At 33.6% G+C, this 14,530-nt stretch overlaps 1 long non-coding RNA gene across 1 annotated transcript; it reads right to left on the bottom strand.

Moving 5' to 3' along the window:
• Positions 1–11,837: 11,837 nt before the first annotated feature.
• Positions 11,838–13,811, bottom strand: LOC127255336 (uncharacterized). The gene is made up of 3 exons (XR_007839605.1): positions 13,592–13,811; positions 12,054–13,212; positions 11,838–11,951 (listed from the first exon to the last, which is right to left on the bottom strand). It is a non-coding gene; the product is annotated as an uncharacterized LOC127255336 (long non-coding RNA).
• Between the last annotated feature and the right edge of the window lie 719 nt (positions 13,812–14,530).

The following is a 14,530-nucleotide window of genomic DNA, read 5'->3' on the forward strand; positions in this document are numbered from 1 at the left end:
GTTGATACGAGAAGTGTTGTGAGATTTTCTTAACGATATTGTCGTAGTCGACTTGGATGATGTTGTGGTGTATAGCCGGAGCATGACGGATTACATTAAACACTTGCGAAAGGTGTTTGCATCGTTGAGGGCGAGTAAGCTCTATGTGAGGAAAGACAAGTGCGAATTTGATTTCCAGTATTAATATTTTTTTGTGTTTACTGGTATAGTTTACGTTGAAACGTGACTTGGATTTAGCAGTCTATCCGACCCGAAACCAAAGCGAAATGGTTGTTTTAATTGGCAGAGTTCCTTTTGGGCTTATTCTAATTAATAACAAATAAGCTTAGGGTTTAGGGTGTTTTTGGGTACTTATAAATAGATAGCTATGGTTCCTAGTCGTATGACATGATTGTAACACTCTGAATCAGTATAATAAAATATCTCCGGTTCCTGCCCATGGACGTAGGTTGACACACCGTCATCGAACCACGTAAAACTTTTGTGTTCTTTATTTGCTTTCTTTCTCGTTTTCTCATAACAAGTGGTATCAAAGCTATATCTCATTGATTGAAGATGTCCTCATATAAGTTTGATCTGGAGAAGTTTAATGGGTCGAATGACTTCACACTCTGGAAGGTCAAGATGAGGACACTTCTGGTTCAACAAGGATGTGCGGCTGTGTTGGAGGAAGAAGACAAGTTTCCTAAAGACACGAATGAGGAGATGAATAAAGAGATTTTGACAAGGGCTCATTCCGCGATCTTGCTGTCAGTTACTAATGAGGTGTTACGAAAGGTTGTAGTTCAGACGACGGCTTTTGAGCTATGGAATAAATTGTGCGAGAAGTACCAGAATAACTCCCTCACGAATAGGCTATATCAGAAACAATGTCTTTACGCCCTCCGGATGTCCGAAAGTACTCAGGTAAAGGATTATCTTGATATCTTTAACCGTATTATTCTTGACCTTCAAGGTGTTGAGGTTAAAGTAGATTATGAAGATCAAGCTCTAATTTTACTGTGTTCACTACTTAGTTCATATGAGAATTTTGTAGATACTATGCTATATGGTAGAACTACAATTTTCTGTTAATGATGTGAAAGATGTCCTTATGTCCAAAGAATTGAAAAGAAAGGTTTCTTTGGAAGAGGGTTCTGGTTCAGGTCTGTTTGCAGATAGGGGAATACCACAGGAGAGGGGTAAAGGGAATGAGAGGTCGCGTTCAAAATCAAAATCCTCTAGCAAAGTTAAGTGTTATATTTGCAAGGAGAAGAGACACATTAAAAAGGATTGTCCACAGAAGAAGGGAAATACAAAAGTTGATTCTAGTAACAGTAGCAACAGTGCTGTTGTGGTACAAGACAATTCTGATGAAGGGGACTTTGGTGAAGTTTCGACAGCGTGTAGTGCTAGTATTGCTGATTCCTGGATTAGGGATACCGGTGCTTCTCACCATATGACGTTCTCTCGTGATCTACTCACTTCTTTTAAGTAGTGAAATAGAACGGTGAAGTTAGGTGATGATGGGGTTCTAGCCATAAAAGGGGAGTGGGATAGTGCAGATAAAATTACATGATGGTATTGTCAGGAAATATGAATGTTGGTATGTTCCTGAACTCAGAAAGAATTTGATTTCTCTTGGCACCTTAGCTAAGAATGGTTTAAAATATCATGGTGAAGGTGAGTGGGTGAAAGTCCTGAAAGGTGCTCTGGTGATGATGAAGGAAAAACTGCAGCATGAAATTTATTTTCTACAAGGCAGTTCAGTGATGGGAACGGCGGCGGTATCCCAGTCCTTGGATAAACATGATGACAGAACAAATTTGTAGCACTGTCGATTAGGTCACATGTGTGAGCAAGGTTTGTCTGTGTTGAGCAAGCAGGGTTTATTTGGTGGGGATGTGACAGGTAAAATTCAATTATGTGTGGCTTATGTAAAAGAGAAGCAACACAGGGTGAGGTTTAGTACCGATCATCACATTTCAAAAAAAATTCTGAAGTATGTTCATTCAGATTTATGAGGTCCCTCTCCGGTAAAATCACAGGGCGATTGTTCTTATTTTGCCATTTTCATAGATGATTCTTTAAGAAAAGTCTGGTTGTACTTTCTGAAGACAAAAGATGAGGTGTTTTGGAAGTTCAAGGAGGGAAAGACCATGGTTGAAAAACGGACGGGTAAACAGGTCAAGACTCTAAGAACTAATAATGGGTTGGAGTTCTGCAACGCTCCATTTGATGACTTCTGCAAGAAAGAAGGTATAGTGAGGCACAGGACTATACGACACACACCACAACAAAATGGTGTTGTAGAGCGAATGAACCAAACTCTCATGGTGCGTGCTAGGTGTATGCGCATATTTGCTGGCTTATCTAAGCAATTCTGAGCTGAAGCAGTTAACACTACTAGCTATATGGTTAATAGATCTTCATCAACTGTAATTGACTTAAAGACTCCTCAAGAGGTATGGTCCGGTAAACCCTCTGATTACTCTAATCTAAGAATATTTGGATACCCTGCATACGCTTATGTGAATGATGGTAAGCTGGAGCCGAGGGCAGTAAAATGCATATTTCTAGGGTATGTAACATGAGTCAAAGGTTATCGACTGTGGTGTGCAGAAGGTAAAAATCTTGGTAAATTTTTTATTAACAGAGATGTAACCTTTGATGAATCTACTATGCTTGATCGAAGTAGAAGTATTGCAGGTACAAAAGATTATGGTGCTGACCAGATGGTGGAGTTTGAGACTCTTGACAGAGTTGTGTTAGAGGAAAAATAGCAGGATAATACTATTGATCAATCCGATCAACCAGATCAGTCAAAACCTCAAGGAAAACCGGTTGAGAAGGAAGCTGATGACGCTGGTATTGGGGTTGAAGATTCCATAGCAACAAGAAAGGGAAAGAGAAATATTCAAAAACTAGCTAGGTTTGCAAGATGTGTCAACACATGTGACATGAATTATGTGGCTTACGCATTGACGGTTGGTGATGATCTTGGCTCTGATGAGGCAAAGACATATAAAGAAGCTGTGGCGAGTAAAGATGCAGCAAATTGGATTATAGCAATGAATGAAGAGATGCAGTCTCTTGAAAAAAACAAGACTTGGGATCTTGTTGCAGTACCAAAAAGGGTGAAGTTAGTGGGATGCAAGTGGGTTTTTAAAAGAAATGAGAGAATTCTTAGTGTTGAACCTGCTAGGTTTAAGGCGAGATTAGTGGCAAAAGGATTCTCACAGAAGGAATGAATTGATTACCATGAAGTCTTTTCTCCTATGGTTAAACACAAAACCATCTGGGTTCTTTTGGCAATGGTGAGTGCTTTTGATATGAAGCTGGAGCAGCTTGATGTAAAAACAACATTTTTTCATGGTAATCTAGAAGAACGGATTTACATGTATCAATCGGAGGGGTTCAACAGTTCTAAAGTAGACCAGGTATGCTTGTTAAAGAAATCTCTATATGGCTTGAAATAGTCTCCGAGGCAGTGGGATAAGAGATTTGATTCTTTCATGGTGTCTAATGGTTATACTCGTAATCAGTTTGATAACTGTGTTTACTCGAAGAAAGTTTCTAGTGATTCATTTGTGTATCTGCTATTGTATGTGGATGATATGTTAATTGCAGCTAAAAATATAGCTGTAATTAATGACTTGAAGGCTCTACTAAAGGGTGAGTTTGAGATGAAGGATTTGGGTGCTGCATAAAAAATACTTGGTAAGAAGATATGGCGTGATAGAGAAGCAGGACGACTATGGCTTTCTCAAGAAAAGTATATTGAGAAAGTTTTGCAGGCACTCTCTTTTGATTAGTCCAAACCGGTAAGTATTCCTTTGGCGGCACACTTTAAAATTGATCGAAGCACTATACCGGCTACAGTTGAAAAAGTTAGCTAATAAAGACGGTTCCATATTCAAGTGTAGTTGGAAGTCTTATGTATGCGATGGTATGTACGAGACCGGATCTCGCTTATGCGATTAGTGTGGTGAGCAGGTTTATGGCTAATCTGGGTAAAGCTTACTGAGGAGCTATAATGTGGATCTTACGATATTTGAATGGAGCGTCTGATATTTGTCTGGTATATGATGATAAAGGCCATGGCGATGCAGACTCTGATTACGGAGGTGACTTAGTGAAACGAAGATCACTGACTTGCTTTATCTTCACTCTGTTTGGATGTGCAATCAGTTGGAAGTCTACTTTACAACCTTGGTTGCACTGTCGACGACTGAGGCGGAATACATGTCAATGACTGAAGGTATTAAGGAGGGTATTTGGTTACATGGTCTGGTACAGAGTTTGGGTCTGAAGGTGGAGAAACCGGTGTTATTCTGTGATAGTCAAAGTGCTTTGAGTTTGGCTAAAAATCCAGTGTATCATGAGAGAACCAAACATATTGATGTAAGGTTGAATTTTATCCGTGATATTCTGCAGGAAGACAGATTTTTTATTCAGAAAATAGCTACAGACAACAATCCAACTGATATGTAGACAAAGACGCTACTGATAGAGAAGTTCGAGCACTGCTTGAACTTGGTGAATATTTGCAAGAGGTAAAGCCCTTTCGGGGCATCTGACAAGAAGGAGACGACTGAGAGATACTGACGAACCTTTTGCAGTTGGAGAAACTCCAAGTCAAGGTGGAGATTATTGAAATGTGACTTGGATTTAGCAGTCTACTCGACCCGAAATCAAAGCGAAAGGACTGTTTCAATTGGCAGAGTTCCTTTTGGGCTTATCCTAATTAATAACAAATAGACTTAGGGTTTAGGGTGTTTTGGGGTGCTTATAAATATATAGCTATGGTTTTTAGTCATATGACATGATTGTAACTCTTTGAATCAATATAATAAAATCTCTCTTGTTCCTGCCCGTGGAAGTAGGTTGACACACCGTTACCGAACCACGTAAAATTTATGTGTTCATTGGTTGTTTTCTTTCTCGTTTTCTCACAATAGTTTAATTCATTGACTATAAATTATTAGAACTTTAAATCAATTGTTTTTGTATTTAAGAATGTAGTTTTAAAAATAAAATTACTTTTTAAAATTTATTTGTTTACCCGAAATTAAATATTATTTTTAATATCAACCAATATAAATCACAACATCATAGTTATATAAGGTTTTTTTTAAAAAAAATCCAATTTTGATGTCTTGTCCATAAATAAACAAATATCTAATATATATATTTAGCGTTGATTTTGTATCACCACATGTCTTTATGTAGATTTTTTCTTTTTAAAAAAAAAAGAATTTCAGATGGTGGTAAACTTTTTAGATGGTGGGTCCCATCACAAGTATAATACATAATTAAATTATATTTGATTTTTTAATTAATTAAATGTCTTTAAATAATATTCCATCCGTCCATTTTCTATTGTTCTAAAGTATATTTGGATAGTTTTTTAGGTAATTGTCTTTTAATGCAAAATGTGAGATAACTAAAAAAATAAATTAAAGATTTTATAGTGGAGTAAGTAGGAAAATGGTGACAAATTTGATCATTATTTGTTTAAATAAGGATAATAAAATTGTGAATGGGTAAATTTTTATTATAAATAATTATGCATAAGTTTGACGGATAAAAAATGTGACATAATTATTTTGATCGGAGAAAGTATTTTATAATTTAATTATATTAAAATGACAGTAACAAATTAATGAAATTTGACTTTTTTTTTATTCAGATATCTTAAATTTTTTATCTACATAATTTTCAACAAAATTATAATTTAAAAAATTTCTTATAAAAATATGAATAAATACCACTAAATTATATATAGACATTAATTTTTGCAATATATATTTAATCGATAAAATCTATTAATTTTTAATATTTAAAATACTAAAAAATTAATCGTATAAAATATTTTAATGTATTCAAATAATTCTCATATTAAAACTTTATATATATATTTAATAACAATAATTAATTTTAATAATTCAATAAAATTTATAACTACCCCGTGCATAGCACGGCTTGACTCTAGTATATATATATTGGTTGTCATAATTTTCAAATGTCATATTTAAATGAAATATTCTTTTTTTTGTGTGTGTGTTTTTCTTTGAATTAATAATAAGATACATATAATCTCTTGTAAAATTATTATATAAATAATTAATAGAAATATTAATTATTTATACTTCTAACTATTAACTATTGGTTCTATACATATACATGGAAATATGATTTATTTGTAATATATGCGTATATAATATATATATAGATGTATGCTATATACTAGTGGTATGATTTATTTGTAATATATGCGTATATAATATATATATAGATGTATGCTATATACTAGTGGTTTGTTTGTTTAGTATTTTTATTTGAATTTTTTTATATAAAATATAAGAAATCGTATCGTTAATATAAAAAATAATATTTTATGTTGAATATTGATTTATATGAGATGATAAAATATATATATTGAAAATTCATGCCAAAAAAAATTGTGGGCAAACAAACTCTATGATATGTAGTTGTATTATATTAGTGTGTGTGATTGTGCATAATTATACTCCCATGTCCTATAAAATTTATCCACTTTGTTCCTTTCGGATTGTCCCATATAATTTGTCTCATTTTATTTTTAGTGAATAATTAATTACTTTAACTGTATTTAATTTTTTAAATATGTAATTATCCTAATCATAATTAAATAAAATACACTTACTCATTTCAAAAAAAAAAAAAAAACACGCTAATTCATTCTCACCTTTCTCTTTCCTAACCCATCCGCCGATCAGAGGTGTCCTCTAATCACCACGATGAGACTGGTCCCTCTTTTAGTAGACTCAGCTACGAATATTCATAAATAAATGAATGCCGGGCTCTTTCTTTCATTGCTAACCCCAAGAAGTGGCAGGAATGCTGAGACTTTCTCTTTCGTCGATCCCCGAGCTTGTGGTCCTCCTTTGAGTGTGGATGAATCTGTCAAGTCAAGGAAAACGTTCCAACGCCTATTCACTCTCTCCCTCTCAAACCATCTTCTTCTTCTTCTTCTCTCAGTTCTTTTGATTCTTTCCGTCATGGAAACCCACCATCGGCTAAAGAAACACCCAATGGCCTTCCCCCGTAGTGCGTTGGCACCGCCGTGTTTACCGGCGCTCTCTTTTTCTCTATCGTTGCTATTTCTCCAAAACCCTAATCGAACCTCCATTCCTCGATGTTCCAACCGCAGGTTTTCTTTCATTGTGGTTCAGCCTTCGGATGGCGATTGGGAGTTGGGGGAGCAACTCGACACAAGAAAAATAAAATACATGGCATAGATGGTCAGGGTTGTTCTCTCCCTTCACTCCGAGTTCACGATGGTGATAATTTATAGTGTTTCTCGGGGGAACAGCTTGCCGCGAGTACAAGTGAGTGTGGATGGATTCCGGATACGGATGAGCCTTTCGATTTAGGTTTGGATTGCAACTTCTCAAGTGAGTTCTACGGGAGGGCACCAACAACATCTCGATGTTCCATTACCTTGTAGGAAAAGGACACCGAGCTTGAAGGCGGTACTCTCTGTGTGAAGGAAAATGATGATATTTAGGTGAATTTACGATTCGTCCCTGATTCTGAAGACGAGCATGATGAAGATGAAATCTCCTTCCCTATTTCAGGTTACCCTGCATTCATGTCGTAATGACGACTTTGGTGATATCTACTCTAACTCTTTATTGTTTGAGTGGATATGTGTTTCTTTTTTCGGTATTAAAGTGTTTGTAAAGTTTTCTGATGGAATCTTTCTATTTTTGGTATGTGCTCGAAAATACAAGCCGTTATTGCTAGATTTGGATAATTGATCAATGTTTTGGGCTTGAAATTCATTCATGTTCTTATATGTATTGTGGTGTGTTGAAAATGTGCTTTGTTATTGGTCAAATTTGTTTATTTGTCACTATTTTGTGCTGGAAATTCAATCATGGTTGTGATGATTTCTATGTGAACAGTTTTAGCATGATTTTTCTTCCAATTTGTGGCATATACTCATAGTAAATATGTTTCAAAAATTCATCTCAAGTTGTTAAGTCTTTCAAGTCCCTTCTCTTGTCATTTTCCAATAAGATATTGCATGCATTCATGAACTAATCTCATAGGACCAATAAGCTGATTTGGGAGGTTTTCAATTTTAAATAAACTGTCTTTTCTCAAATATGGAAGCTTGTAAGTATTGTCTCCCTTAAGTTTATTACTTCAATCATACAACATTGTAAACTTAAGAATACCTTGTTGAGATTTTGTTGTGTCAATTCATTATAGCTTGTTAGGACTGCATCTACAAGCTCATTAACATTCTTGCATCATTTCTCCATTTCTAAACTCTGAATTGCTTAAAACCATCCTAAATCCTTTACATCCATATATGGAGAATTAGTTGGTTGTTGAGTAAGGATAATATTGAAACCATCATATGTTGCTGCATGTAAAAAAAACTTGATCATCCCCCTTTAAATGTGGTTTTGCATTGTCTTACAGGATGAATATAGTTTTTGAAAAATTGACTGGCCACTTTTCTTTGATTGTTAGGATAACCTACCTTAACATTAACCATATTTTTTGTCATTTTAGAAGATGTACATATAGATCAACTGAAATGCAACATTAATTACGAGAAAACATTGGGTCTATACTCTAAATGAGAGAGTGGAAGACATCCACGAACAGTTTTCTTACATTTAATGTATTTTTAGATGTAAATTATAACTAAGCTAATTAATCAAATAACTTTTTATAACATCATTTCTTACAAATTGTATTAGTTTTATTTCTAATGTACCGACCACTCGATTTTTGTTTGACCTCATTGATGAGACCTTCTCAGTGAATGGAAAAATTCTAATTTTTCTATCAAATAGTAATGTCCCATCATTTTCCCATATAGGTCAGGATACTGCGCACATAAACATAATTTTTTAAATGAATTTTTGTTTTTGCATGTATTATGTGGATCCTTTTCCAACAGGATCAAGTAAAATCGATGGCTAGCTTTGGACTAATAGAATCATTTCTCATCAATATGAACTGTATTTGCATACTATGAAATTGTGCATTTTCAATGCACCGAAAAAACATCAAGTGCTTGAAAGGAAAACTTTAACCTTGCATGCTTATTTGCCTCGGTGAGTTCAGGTTTAATAGCACTTGTATGGGCTCTGATTTGTTTTGCTTGAACCCATTATGTACTGTTATTTTTTAGCATTGTATCCCCTTTTCTAGGTTCCTAATCAAAGACTGTTGCAGTACTGATTACCTTTCAATTGCTTCCAAATCAGGTTGATCTTATATTTTCTTACAATATTCATTTTCTTGTGTACACTGACATACTCACCTTTGAACTGTTTCTTTTATGCAGTTTTTTAATGTCTTGTAATAGTCTTCCTAGAGCAATTAATTTCCGTTGCAGCTTTGACAAATGCTCATTTCCTTGGATCTCCGGCGTCATCATATTTTTCCAATAGGAATTCTAATAGCCTATTATGCTATATTTTTGTAAGGTGTGTTTTAACCTTTTTTTTGTGTGTATGTGTGTGTAGAGGTTTGGGTAGACCTTGATTTTAAATGATCTGCTTTGTAGAGGAAAGTCTGGTTGTTTATTTATGGGAGTGAAAAACTAATGATTTTGTGAATTTAGTTAGAGGAAAAGTATGTTGTAAGTGTCTGAATGTTTTTAGAGAAGTTTGTGTTTGATTTTGGTTTATTATGTCTGATTGCTCGTATATATATATATATATAAAATGGTGATGTGTGAATTTTAGTTGGAGGAAAATTTGGCATGGGCGTAGGGAAATTTTGAGGGGAAAACACTTTTGGGAAAGAAAATTGGTGGAAAAAAGTCAATGTGATTTGATGATGTGATATTTTGTCTTTATTTATTCTTGTAATTACTTTTTTTAATTATGCAATTAAAATATCCATTTATATTTACTAATTATATCCCTTATAAAATTCTGTATCTATAGTAATATAGATAATTTTTATGTGATGGATGGAGTAATACACTACCGAAAAGGCCATTTGGTGCGGAAAAAACCGCACCAAATCCGTATCATTTATGCTTACATAGCGGGGCCGTTGTCACGGTTTGAATTCGCAGCCGAATAACGGTGCCAAATGAATTGATCGAGATTCATGAGGACCTACTGTAGACAGAATAGACATTCCATGAGGGGGAGTTGAGAAAAATGATATTGGATATCTAAATGTTATCCGAGAACATTATTCCAATGAGGTAAGACCATCAACACATCACCCTGCCCATTAACTGTGCCATTTTCACCTAAACAAAAACCAAAGACAAATTCCCAGACCTAGTTAGCTACAACAGTGGTCATTCATTCATTCACATTGATTATTCAAAACTGACTTGAATACCTAAAATTGTTACCCCATTCTTTGATAATAACAGACAAATAGAGGAAACAATCCTGTTGAACACTTCTGATGGGTCAAGTGATGCATTCTAAAAATTACCAAAACTTGAAATACGATCCTACATTCGTATTGTTCTTTTAATAAATCGAAAAGGAATTTCTCACTTACACTTCTTAAAATATAAATAACATCCTCAAGTGCAGACAAAACACTATAACATGATTCAATGTCAAGTCCAAAACTAGAGTTTGATGCCCTCTGCAATGAAAGAGAGATACTGAAAAATAAATCAAGAATCTGCACGTACAAGGTAATGTCAACACGAAGATCTATATTAATAAGCATAAAACAATATATAAAGTATATGATAAATTTTGCTCATATTAAAACAGACAATGGAAAAAGAACATCAAATTAAGGAGATTAAGGAATAATATTAATTACAGATTTGTGGAGAAGTTTTTCTAACTTCATGGTTTGTATCTGCACAATGCGGAAGATATACCATGACCATTTCCCCTAAAAATAATGCATCGCGACTTGGAGATACAAATGCAGCTGAAGTAGGGACAAAATAATCATAAAATGAAATATTTGAATTTTTTAAAGCAATGCAAGATGGGAAGGCCCAATGGAAAGGGGAAGGAACACTAACTAACATGGTAAATTGGAAAACTTGCTTGTACGGTCGAGTTGTTTATTGTGAGTGTACCTTTCCTCATCCAAGTGAACAGAATCCACTAATACACATTGTATGAAATTTCTGAATCAAATCATAAGCAGAAAGACAACCTATGTTTCTCTGATACTCGATAGAGAAAGAAATATTGGATCTATCTGTCTCAGGATATGCAATAGTTGTTCTGCTCGACTTCTTCCATCTTCTCTACTGAATAAAAATATATAATGTCACATGACACTATTATAAGCTTAACCTGTACATAATAACTAGAATCTCCAAAATTTTATCATCCATCTAATCACTTCTTTTTCTTTTTCATTTTCTTTATTTTCGAATTAGTAACAGTTTTATCACAATGCTGCTACAATACCACATTGCTTATCTACTTTCAAACATGCAACACCAACAGCTTACATAGATAAATACATGGCAATGAATTTCAGCTAATTTTAAAACTTAATTAAGGGCAATTAGGAAGACTTCAACAAATTACATATGAGAAATTTTGGGATCAATGATGGGCTATCCAATATAATAAAATGAACGAGAACACTTGAATTGGCAATTGAGATCTGTTGCAATCAAATATGGGCAAATGAAATTTTAATATAAAAAAAGTTTATCAGGAACACTTCAGCAGATTACATATGAGAATTTGTAGAATCGTTTTATCAAATCAAAGCCACAATGTAGTAAGTCATAGATAGGACCATCTTTTTTCTTAAGGTTGCATTTTCTGAAATATAAATTTCTAAAACACCAACATAACTTGGTTCACTCAAAATTGGTATATAAGATACAATATCAAATGTACAAAAATGAGTTAAAAAGTGGGTTAAAGAAATAAACACTTAACTTAAGCGTTGGCTTACAACAATGTTATTGAGATGAATTCTCCAACCATCTTTCAATATTCCTACAAAAATTAAATAGCATAAGATCATTTATACTTTGTTGATCAATTAATCAATGATTAAATTTGCAAGCAATTGTCTCGTAAATTTGAAATAAAAAATACCTTTATTGCTTCCTAATCTGAATGTTGATCTTCGGATAATGCTTCCTAATCTGTGTCAACTAATCTCAACCTTTCATTTCTATCAATTCACTCAAGCAAATCACAAATATTTTCTAATTGAAAAATTATTTAATCACATGTCACTTTTACAACACATTGAGGCATAGTACGTACCACAACTTTCCAAAAAGACCGTTCATTTGTTGCACTTGGATAATCCATATAAAAAATTTGTTTTGCTTGTTGTGCAAGAATATAATGCTATTTTGTACGCAATAAAAATCTGAAATTAACATCCACAAGATGATAAGCACGATGTTTCCGCACGCCACATGTTGGATCCGCCCAACGACACCTAAACAATACAATCTTCATATTCGGGTGAAGATCGTCAGATAACTCCATAATACATTCAATGATTCCAAAATATTCAAGACTCTCTCCTAACTCATATTTACTGATGACACACCAAATTCTTTTGAATTACATCCAACTCCATGTTTATACGTGTTGAATGTCCTTTTTTTGTAGAATAACATTGATCAAAGTGTATGTTTGTCTGTTCTTGTTTCGTTTCGCATTTCTTACTTAGTACATGTAGTGGTCTGGCTTGTACGGACCCCTCCACCCACAAGCTTTATCTCGCTTTCACTCAAATTGCTTCTAGGTTTAGAGATGCACTTCTCAAATCACTTCCATCGCACAATATATTGGCACATCAAAGTTTTAAATAAAATATATGTTTAGTTTTTATATTTTTAAAAGGAAGAATTTTGATGAATAGGGCCAAAACAAAATTGAAAACACAAGTAAACCGAGCCTGGAAAAACATCCAATCTAAGCTACAACACATTTGACAATAAACAATAGGGTAGAGAGACAATACCATTTTGAGAAGTTTAGATTTTGGATAATTTGCAAGGATTAATAATAATATGGATCAAATTGAAAATAGTTTAGCAACAACATATCACTTGTGAATAGCAAATATTGTCATTACTCTTACCTTCTTATTTTTTCGATTGGCAGTTTTGGTGGTTTCGCAAGCAAGCTATCGCTTTTTGTAAAACTCAACTTTGTACTCCTCAACTTCTGCTACAATTTGTTCCAACAACTCTTTTTCTCTCTTCTCCTTATCCTCAAGTCTAATTGCATTTTTCTGCAATCGATTGCCATATGAGCATCAAATTATTAAAGGGTACCAAAAAGACATTTTATATTGTAGATATATATACAAAACAAGCACTTGCATAACAAATAAACACCCTAAAGAAATTGTTTGGAAATAAAACAAAGGCATTTGCATTATGGCCCGGAAACATAATTTCATTGTCAAAATTCCTAAGAAAATACCGAATAAGACTGCCAGTGTCTGAATTGTAACTACCCAGAAAAATCACTCGAGAAAGAAATCACTAGTAAAATTGATTAATTATTCGCACAATATACAAAAAAAACACCCACGGTAAGATTTATGAAATATACCAAATCGAAGAACAAAATAGCTAGCATAAGTAATAGATTTAGGAAATACTTACATGCTTACTAAATAAATCGAAGGAGTATGATTAGGGCGAAATTGTACTCTTTCTCACTCCAAAACCTCCTCCTCTTCAGCTCACCGACAACACAGTGAATCTTGCTCATCCATGGATCGCACAAATCTTGCTCGTTCACGGGGCCGTGGAAATTATTTGACAGAGGGTTAGCGGAAGGCAGGCGATGTATTGGCCTGCGTGTTTCACCGGCGGCGGCACAACAGGAGAAGACGAGGAAGAAGAAGAATGAAAAACATGAGGGAGGAGAAGAAGAATGCAAAGAAAGCAACGTGTGATGACTGTTATATCTTAATTTTAATTTTAGGGCAAAACTAAGTAGTACTTTACAATAATAATAAATAATTTAATTATAATAAAAATTATTATGTATTTATAAAAATAAAATTAATATGGAGTACTAATATTAAAAGGTAATAAATAATTATTACTAATATAATAAAATAATAATATTTTATATATTTCAATGATAGATACAGATGGTAAATGGTGGCAAGTACAATTTTTTTAAAAAAAAACAATAGGCGCTACATTTAGCACCTTCAATTTTTTTAAAAGAAAAATTAAATAAGATGTGTAAAACGGTGCCAAAATAAGATGCGTAAAACGGTGTCTTATCATAAAATATTATTTATTTTTTAAATAAAATATAATAAGGCGCGATATTTTGGGCCAATTTTTTTATTATTAGTTTGGCGCGAACTTTGGTAACTATCTATTTCGCGCCACACCGTATCTCATTATTCATGATATTTGCTTTTTTTTTTTTTTTTTCAGTGATAGAAAGAGAATAATAAAAAGATAATGAGAAGAGAGTGAGTGAGAGAGAGAGGATAGAGTGAATTGAGTGTGCAAAAATTTCGGGTTTATTTATTTTATATGTTTGTGTTGATGTATTTTTTATTTGGAGTATGGAAAACT

This window comes from Andrographis paniculata, unplaced genomic scaffold, assembly GCF_009805555.1.
Source record: "Andrographis paniculata isolate CXL003 unplaced genomic scaffold, ASM980555v1 Contig53END, whole genome shotgun sequence".
Taxonomy (NCBI): domain Eukaryota; kingdom Viridiplantae; phylum Streptophyta; class Magnoliopsida; order Lamiales; family Acanthaceae; genus Andrographis; species Andrographis paniculata.